Source organism: Aedes albopictus, chromosome 2 (genome assembly GCF_035046485.1).
Source record: "Aedes albopictus strain Foshan chromosome 2, AalbF5, whole genome shotgun sequence".
Lineage (NCBI taxonomy): Eukaryota > Metazoa > Arthropoda > Insecta > Diptera > Culicidae > Aedes > Aedes albopictus.
This window is the reverse complement of record NC_085137.1, coordinates 204,775,540-204,785,189: the sequence shown is the minus strand read 5'-3', so window position 1 is coordinate 204,785,189 and position 9,650 is coordinate 204,775,540. Positions and strand designations below refer to the sequence as shown.

At 38.2% G+C, this 9,650-nt stretch overlaps 1 long non-coding RNA gene across 1 annotated transcript in view; it reads left to right on the top strand.

The window, feature by feature from the left end:
- The first annotated feature begins 2,885 nt into the window (after positions 1-2,885).
- Positions 2,886-9,650, top strand: part of LOC115264920 (uncharacterized) — a 107,504-nt gene continuing 100,739 nt past the window's right edge. The window contains exon 1 of the long non-coding RNA XR_009997617.1: positions 2,886-3,880. This is a non-coding gene — a long non-coding RNA (uncharacterized LOC115264920). The remainder of the gene's footprint in view (positions 3,881-9,650) is intronic.

The following is a 9,650-nucleotide window of genomic DNA, read 5'->3' as shown; positions in this document are numbered from 1 at the left end:
AGCACTTTTTCACTGAAATGTTACCAAAAGGTATTTTAATAGATGTATGGTGCCTAAATTATGAGATTGCACCATTTGTTTGCTGAAGATTTGCCCAAAAACCTATAAAAAATATTCCTAAACGTGTTCGCTGCTGTGTTCCTATTGTTGCGGTAGTGTTCCTAATGTTGCAGTATTCCATATGATTTCAATGGGATACCGCAACATTAGGAACAAATACCGCAACATTAGGAACACAATGTTCTGTCAGATAAAAACGAATAAAATTGTCGTAACAACCTCAAAGTGGCAATATTTCGTTATTTTCCCATAGATAAAGGATAGATTTTATTATTTTCAATTCAATCCATGTAAAAAGTTTGCTTGGGGCGGTACAATTGTGGTTTAAGCATGAACCCAGTGCTTAACTCCTCCATGATCGGATCAATTACCCTAACACATTTATTATTGACAAATCATATGGGGACTATTTTTTTGCATTTTTCGAGTAAGTGTCGCATTCGGGTAAATGTCGCATTCGGGTAAATGTCGCATTCGGGTAAATGTGTTTCGGGTAAATGGTTTTCGGGTAAATTTTATGGAACCAAAAGATTTCACAACATTATTTGTAAATTTTTGTCCCGTAATATATAGAATACATGTGTTTTTACATATTGTTGGAAGAAAATGTAGTTGACATGTCCTAGCAGTATGATTTTTAAGCTGTGGAAGACAAATTCACGCATAAACTGGGCGATTTCTGGGAGCGCTACCCTACGTCACTCACAAATTGTCCATTTTCAACTACAATAGCACACATTTAGTTGGAGGATAAATTAGCTTACGGACGTTCACCCTTTAGAAATTACTCCAGGAATTCCTATCTAAAGTAATCCAAGAAATCTTTTTGGAATTCCTCATAAATTCTGTCAGCGATTCTACAATAAATTTCCTCAAGGGATTTTTTTTCTTATGGAAAACTCTCCAGTGTTTCCATCAAAAATTTCTCCAGTGATGTCTTCAGATATGTATATATAGAGATTTCCAGTATTTCTTCTAGAAGCTCCTCCAGCGGTTTCTTCAATACATCTTCCAGGGATTCCTTCAGTAATGCGTACAGATATTTTTTTTTTGCGTACTCCTCCAGAGATTTCTTCAAGAATTTCTCTAAGGATTCTATTGAAAATTACCGCAGGAAAGTCTCCAGAAATTCTCACAGAAGTTCATTCATGCGTTTCAGTGATTTCACCAGGTATTTCTCAAGAAATTCCTGCCAAAATCCATACAGAGGCTCCTTCAGAAATTCCTCCACGTATTCCTTTATGTATTTACAGAAAAAATCCTCCAGGATTTAAATAAAGTATACCTTTTGGAATTTTTACTAGGATTCGTCAAGAAATTCTGATTTTTTTTTTCAAAAACTTCTACAGAAATTTCTTTGAGAATTCCTCATGAGATTTTTCTATGAATCTCCAGACATTCTTCCAAGGATTTGTTTAAAATTCGTTTACGAATTGCTCCGGGAATTGTACACGCTATGAAAAAGTTAATCCAAAATGAGTAAGATTCACACAAAACTGAGCTTAACTGGAACAGTTCAAAAAATGAGTAAATTGCATTTCCAGCGATATCGCTGACCCAAGTGCAAAAATCCAACCAATTTAAGCCGTATAATATTCTTCACATCAGCAAAATGTGAAAAATATTTATTATTAATTCTTATAGAAATTCCACGAAGGGTTCTCCTTTCTTCAGCATCTTAATATAGAATTCCTTCAAAAGTTGTCCTGGGATTCTTTGGAGTGTCAGCCAGGGATTTCTTTAGAAACATTTCCATAGATTTTTTTTTCATAAATTCATCTAATTTTTTTAATTTTTTTTTTTTGAAAATTCTTCCAAGGCCCAGGGTTCCTCCAGGAATCCCAAGGAAATTTTGTGAGGAGTAATTGAAGAAATCTCTAGGAGATTTCTTTCTGGAATTTCTCTTACATTTCCTTCAGAAAAAAAAACCTCCTGAGAATCTTTCAGATTTTTTACAGAAATATTTGATGAAATTGCTTAAAGAATACTGGAGAGATTTCCCAAGGGGCTTTTGCAGGAATTTCTAAAGAATTCCGTGAAGACAATTGTTTTTTTTTTAAGAAATCCTTGAAAAAATCAACAGCCATTCGTGCAGACATGTGGCGGGCTGGAGAAGAGCATGGCGCTTGATTCTAGCGGCAAATAGTCGCTGTGGCCACCTGGCACGTGGTGGGCCGAAGACGGCGGCGATACTGGCTTCTGGTGACGAATAACCTCCATGATGACGGTGACCGGCTTGGTCGCTACTTTCGGAAACGATCCCACGAGAAGAACAGGTAGGGTTTCGGTGGTTACAAGCCTCCACTTTGCAGCAGCGGTTGTCGGACGGATTCGATTTCAAGTCCTCGGCGTGATAGTAACGTACTTTAACCACCACACCAGCATCGCTCCAGAAAGTGTTTATCCCTTCGGCCTAAGGTGGCATTTCTGTGAGTAATAGTTGATTACGTATGTAATAGTCATGTATTGTTGGGCTTTCTCTTGTTTTTCAGTCAGATTGTGAGATCAAAAACACTCTTATGTCCTATTATTCCGACGTTTCGATCCGTATCGCGTCTTTTTTCAAGTTAACGATTGCTTTTTCGTTATTTAAATTTTATCAATATCTCAACCGTCATTTGATTTTTTTATGGAAACTCGTTTATTTTTATCCAGAAAACCACAATATTAAACTGTGCTATGCCGTAACATCACTGGTGCTGATCCATCCGGCCCCAAAGTCAAAGGTTCAAACGAATTGAATAGCTTCGGCTCGTAAATTTAACCATACTAATATAGGTATGTGCTGATCTACTGATTCTCAATCAAGGTAACTGAAAAGACGAAGGATTTTTCTTGCTCGTGCTAGTGCACGATGTGTGCACGACATAGCGCGTAATAAAGGAGGAAAGCCGAAGCATGGGAAGAACCATCAAGAGACCCTCCATCTCTCCATAAGAGAGTGAGTGTCTGCTCGAATTGAGCTGCCGATGTTTACTTCGTAGACAACAACATGCGCCGAAGCATTTTCCGAGCGATCTGTCTTGAGCCGTGTGCTTCAGATAGTCCCGAGACGTGGATCGATGCGGACGGTTGGCTTTCCGGGAAGGGAGTTTCTTTTGTATCTTGGTTCCAGAATACGCGTTCTATTCATACGGCGACGATGCTGTGAGTTATGCTGTTTGTTTTGTGGTATGCAATATGTGTTTATCGAAAGCCTCATCTCTATAGGGTGTTTTGTATGGGAAAATGTTGTTTTACGTACGTGAAATAATTAAGCAAAGATATGAAGATTTGTGAAGTAAAAATGTGAAATGTGTACAGAAGCGAAGCAAAGAATTGATGCGTGAGCGAAGGTGAGAAAAATGAATCAAACAAAACAAGTGTATCAAAAGGAAATAAAAGTGCTTAAATAAAAAAAAAGTTTCCAAAATGATAAAAGGCAATGTAATAAGAAGAATTTAAATCAAATCGTTGGAGCAGTGGCGGGAAGACCGAGTGCATCGTTTTTTCTCACCATTCGCCTGGGCACGATCAATTGCAACTGCGTGAGAGGTCACGCCGTGAGTGAGTTGGATGGATGTTGGCAGCGTGAACCACTACTGCTGTGGTATATATTTACGTGGTTATCAGTCTTGCAGTTGGAATTGCATCAAATTGGATAATAGCAGATTGGCGGCATAAAATTGAAAGGAGGAATACTGATGCTGATTTGTTGTATGAAGCAAACGAAAGGAAATGTTTACGTTTAAAATGTGTAGTTCTGTAATCAGTTTAGCTTTATCAATGGTTTAAATTAAAACAAATGTTTACGCAATTTTTTTGCACAAAATTGTTGGAGGTAAGTTGTCATTTTTAACTCTGATTATTATGTCATCCAATTATTTAATACTCGAACCACTCAGTTAAAAGGATGCTCTGAAGTAATTTTATTTTCCAGAATATGTCTTGTTTTCTGTGTATTTGGAAGTCATAATTTTATCATATCTTTTGATTTTTTTACATGTGTTTGTTGAACATTAAATTTAGAATTAATAAAATGTGAATAGGTAAATTAAGAAAAGGTGACTGAAACTTTTGTCAATATGTGGTTTTTGATCATTAATAAACCTAGAAGCTTTAAATATATGTAGTAATGCTCAGTGGCTTCTTCATTTAAAAAGATAGGAGTTGCAATTTTTGATTTACATTTAGAAAAGTCACAAATTATGATAAATGATAAAACAAGTTAACCTTGTCTGTTCTTGTACGTTGTACAATCATGTAATATTCGCTGAACCTATAATTTTATGTTGATTTCTCGTAGGGTATCGCGCCACTTGGGCGGTGGCTTCTATATTCGTCTGTTTTCCACTATAACTCAGTCAATTTTGAGCCAATTGACTTGAAATGTTGTTCACGGGTAGATACTATACCTATCTCACCACATTTCAAAAGTTGTGTCAATTGGTTCAAATTTGACTGAGTTATAGCGAAAAACAGACGAATATAGAAGCCACCGCCCAAGTGGCGCGATTTCCTAAATGGATAGCAAAAAGAAACATATATCATGGTATTTAGTCTCAAGTCGTGATATGTGAGAGAAGATAATTCAGCATTATCCCTGAAGCAACCAATGCTATAACGAAGGCTCTCACACTACGCAATACTGCTAGGATTTTCCCTCGAAGAAAAATCAGCTTAACGTTTTCTCCGACAACCTCAAAGTGGTTGCAGTTGGACGGCATTCTGGTGATTTATGGCTTAAACACATAAACGACTTGACGGGATGTGGTTCGTAGTACAAATCACCGTTTCTAGAGACTTAAGAACATGCTTAATAAGTAAACGATTATGGTTGAATATAGCGAATTGGGGATCAGTGTAAAACATAGCAATTTCGGATGCACTGCTGTAACCAATCCCCTTCGTATAGAGATTTGTGTATGTTATTTTAGCATTGTTATTACTTGCGGGACTGGTGGTACGTTTATATTTGCCGCACAAAAGATTTATGATGGGAAAATCATAAATGGAATTACCTATGAGACACCCTCCGCAGCATATCGGCACCTACATTTCAAAAGGGCGTAACTGCATTTGGAAGTAATACCTTCTTTCAAAGCTGTAGGTCGTACTGCCTCCCTTACACTCAAACCACTGTGGTTGTCGGAAAGAGGAGAGTTTTTCCCATCTGGTACCTGTTGTGAAAAACATGGAAATCATAACACATGATCCACAGCTTTAAAAGAAGGTGATGATTCCAAAAGCAGTTACGCCCTTTTAAAATGTTGGTGTCGATATAAACGAACTGCTAGGAACCCGCGGCAATTGGAAAACGTAGGAAACATACCGCTTTATGAGCAGGCGAATCCATGCAACGCGCCATAAATCTTACGACCGTGTTGAACTGCCGCGCCGTCTTTAGCTTTAGCCTTCTGCATGGTGCGAATGTGTGCGGTCGGAAAACGATCATTGCTTCAAGAAAAACCGGCCGATGATAGTTGCTTTTCTCTCTTACCATTCCCTCCCCAACCTTGGAGGTAATTCAAACACGGCTTATGCTCGAACACCCTTCATCATGCTATGGTAATAGATCGCGATACTTGAAGTTCAACCTGAACGTGAACCTTAAACCTTAACCTTGAACTTGAAAGGTATTGATAATTGCTGGACTTATTTTTATGAGGTGATCTTTGCAGTCAGTGCAGATGTATTATAAACGTTAATGTTCGTTGGGCGTATTGCTAGTTTAATGGTGATGAAACACATTACTTTCATTATGAGGGCATTCCACTATTTCTACGTTTACACTTTGGAGAAAATCAGAATACCTACTTAGGGTAGAATAGTTCAGAGCGAAAACTTCCATTTAAGGACAAACGTCTTGAAATCCCGCTTGAACAGTGCATCAGAACTTCAGACGCACAAATCTCAAGAAGTAAGAATCATATAACTGTGCATTTTATTATTCTGTTCTTGCTCACTTGTAATAAGCTTCAAATAAGAAGATCAAGTGCGCTGGTTTTGTTTACGAAAAGATTTGTGCACTCGAGATCGTGAGTAGGTGCCAAAGTCGGCCATTGTGCATCGATAGCTACAGCGTTTCTATCGAAATTCTCATACACTACTATTGAAAATGAGTCTACGTCAATCACTGAATCGGTGAATGCTGAAACTCGAACTGACCTTACCCTGGACGCTTAAGCTTAAGTTGAAAATAATTTTAGCTACTACTTAAAACTCTTACAGTAGTTTGTTATTCGGTGTTGTTTACCTTACCTTTATTTCTTGTTGACAATAAAGTAACTTTATTCTAGCACCGAAGGTATAGTAGAACAATCTTTGTCGGTATTGTGCGATGTTTCTCTAGTTTCCCCGAACGTGTAGGGTACCAAGGTCTTCTTCCACGGCGAGCAGCCAGCACGTAGTCACCGACCTCTGCCATCCTGCTGCTTATTGTTTTCGCTAGTCTTATTTCCAACATTCGCACTACGTGTCCAGCCCACTAAAGTCTGTCGTATTTTACTCGCTTCGCATTATTTGCTTCATTATTGGTTGAAGCGTTTGCATTTCACAACATGGTGGAAGTAGGAGGCATTCTACCCCTCTTTAGTCCCGTTCTTGCGTGCACTCCTCATGTTTACCATTCAACAAATTATCGAAGTGTTTCTTCCACCTGACTGCTACCATTGTTTTGTCCATCAGCAAATTTCCTTCCCGCTAGAGTGTCCATTTCCTGGCCCATTTTCTTGTCCCGGGATTTATAATTTCAATTAGTACCCAGAAAATTGCTCTTGTCCAGCCGATTTTTTTACAGTTTTGGTTATAGGGGAAATTACCTATTCTCGGCCGTTTTGTTCTCTTCGTCTTCGGGGGTTTTTTGAAACCTATTGAACTCAGAGTTGGACTTAAATCCTTCCCAACTTAGCTGAATTATATGGCCAAGTTTCAGACAATTTGGCTGACAAAAAACCCCCATGACGAAGAGAACAAACCTGCCGATAATACCCATTGTCACCCTATTTTGATTCTATAACACGAAGTTTTATACAATTAATATAACTAAACTGCCCATATTCGCATAGTTGACATAAGCGCCACTGTAGTTTTAAACAAACTTTTGAAATTTTAATATTGAATAATGCAAAGTTTGAGATTTTTTCCACGTTGACTAGTGGTTAGATCTTGTGCGCTATTGAATAAAACTGGCCACAATTAAGCACATGCGATAGACATTAGCTTGTGAATGCTGACATTTTCAATGGTGGTTACGTCGACTATGCGAATATGGGCAGTAAAAATGGCTGCTTTGAAATAGACAGATAGCAATACCAGCCTGCTATCAGAATGTTCAAATCCATATACGGTGTCGGTGGCCCAAATACAGCCAGAAAAGTTAATTACAATGATCCATTATTGTACAATGTACTGAACTATTACCACCGACGAACCGACGTGACAGTGGTGTGTCAAAACTTCCCGGCGGGACATCCGGAACTGGTTCCAGAGCATGACCAGTTGTGCCAAATATGGTATGAGTCTACAGTATTGTTCCGATTTTATCACTCCCCTTTCCAAAAATGGTTTTAAATATTTTACAAAATCTATACACATTGTTGCAGCCTGGATCCTACTGCAATAAAAAACACCAATCGAATTATACACTAAAATTTATATTAAAAAACTTTGCTCACATAACACCGTCACTACCACACTTACGTTAATTAATGTTACAGAAATTGAATATTCTGTTAAACCACACACCGAACTCCACAATAAATCAGTTATGTTCAAGCAACCGTACGGAGCAGAACGCTTTCTTGACTTGTCTGAATACCTCTCTCGGTTTGCATCAGTACAACTTACTTTAGTTTCGCCGTCGTTTTACCTCATATCTTTCGTCGTCACACCGGCTAGAATCCGGCCACACACATTTTCAATATTTTTAACGTTGCAGTACTCACCTTCAGCATTCATCTTGAAGAACCCAAGTAACACACATGTTATATAAAAGTTAGGACAGCGCAAGTTTTGGTTGTATAGAAGTTTATTTTACGTAATTCTAACATTGTGTTGAAATAACGTAAAATAAACTTATATACAACCAAAACTTGCGCTGTCGTTACTTTTATATAACATGTGTGTTACTAGGGAAGAGGGGTAACACTTGCTCTCAAATGTAACAGCGGAAGGCGTGATAAAATCGGAACATTACTGTATTTCATTGCTAACTGTTTATCAGTTTAGGGACCATTCATATACCACGTAGACTTTTTGGGGGGAGGGGGGGGGGGGGGGGTGCGTCTGACCAAAGTCTACGCTCCATACAAATTTTAAAATTTTTGTATGGACGAAAGTCTACGAAGGGAGAGGGGGGGGGGGGTTCTGAGATGGCCAGAATTTGGTCTACGTGGTTTATAAACAGCCCCTTATCTAAAAAGCCACGATTGAATGTATCACATGTATGCGTTTGGTTCACTTTTACATTTGACCACTTCCAGTGGGACACCCGGAATCAGTTTCGGGACACTACCGGCTGTCTCAAAAATGGTATGAGACTATGTTCTCACGAAACCTTCATTAGGTTATCGAAAATGCCACGGTTTGACGTGTCGCATGCACGAGTTTGATTCACTTTTATGTTTGGCCACTTCCGGCGGGACATTGGGACAGGATCCGGATCACTACCGGTTCTGATATGATTTGAGACTATTTTCCTGCTTACCGTTCATCAGGTTTTTGAAAATGCCGCTGTTTGATGTGTCGCATGTATGGGTTTGTTGCATTTTCATATCTAGCCCCTTCAACCATTTTCAATAGGAAACAATGAAAACAGATGCCACGTCGAATGAACCATCGATCATTAAAATCAAAATTAAGAATTTCCTTCCGTATGCAGGCGCATTAACATCAGTGCAATTTTTGAAATTCTAGTACTCATGGATGTTTAGATAAGCTCTTAAAAAATGTGATCCACTCCTTGATACACACCTATTTTACCTGTATTTTATTGAAGTCACTTTTGTAGTTGTTCTAAATTTGATAAAGGTTCACCGAAACTCAGCATCGAAGTTAAGCTTTATCACCTTATTGTAATTGGTAAAATGCGCAGATCAGTTTGTAGAAATCACCAACGATGCTTTCCTGTGAAAATGAACTTATCTTTTGCAGAACAAAAGACAAAATTTCAAATTTTACCAGAATCTTAACCCTTCTGAAATTTCAGAACCCATTTCAGATCACAAACATTAGTTACAATATATTCCAAAATAAGACTCGTAATGTCAAAGTTCAAATAGAATTAAGGAGAAACCTGATTTCTAGAAATATATCTGCCGATTCTACAAGAGAGTATTTTGCTTTTTAATTTGATTTTTAGCTTTTTTTGTCTAGATTCCAAAAGGGACTAACAATAAATATTGCCATAAGTTAAGGAAGACGTCTGTATCAGTACTGGTCAAACCATCACGACCCACCGAAATTCAGCACGTGACACACCGTGGGTCGCGACTTATAGTTTGAGAAACACTGGTGTAGAGGAATGAATGACTTAGAGGAATTAAAAGATCGATCTTCAATGGAGTCCGTAATTTAGGTAGATCCCATTTTTGTGTTGCGTTACGGGATCA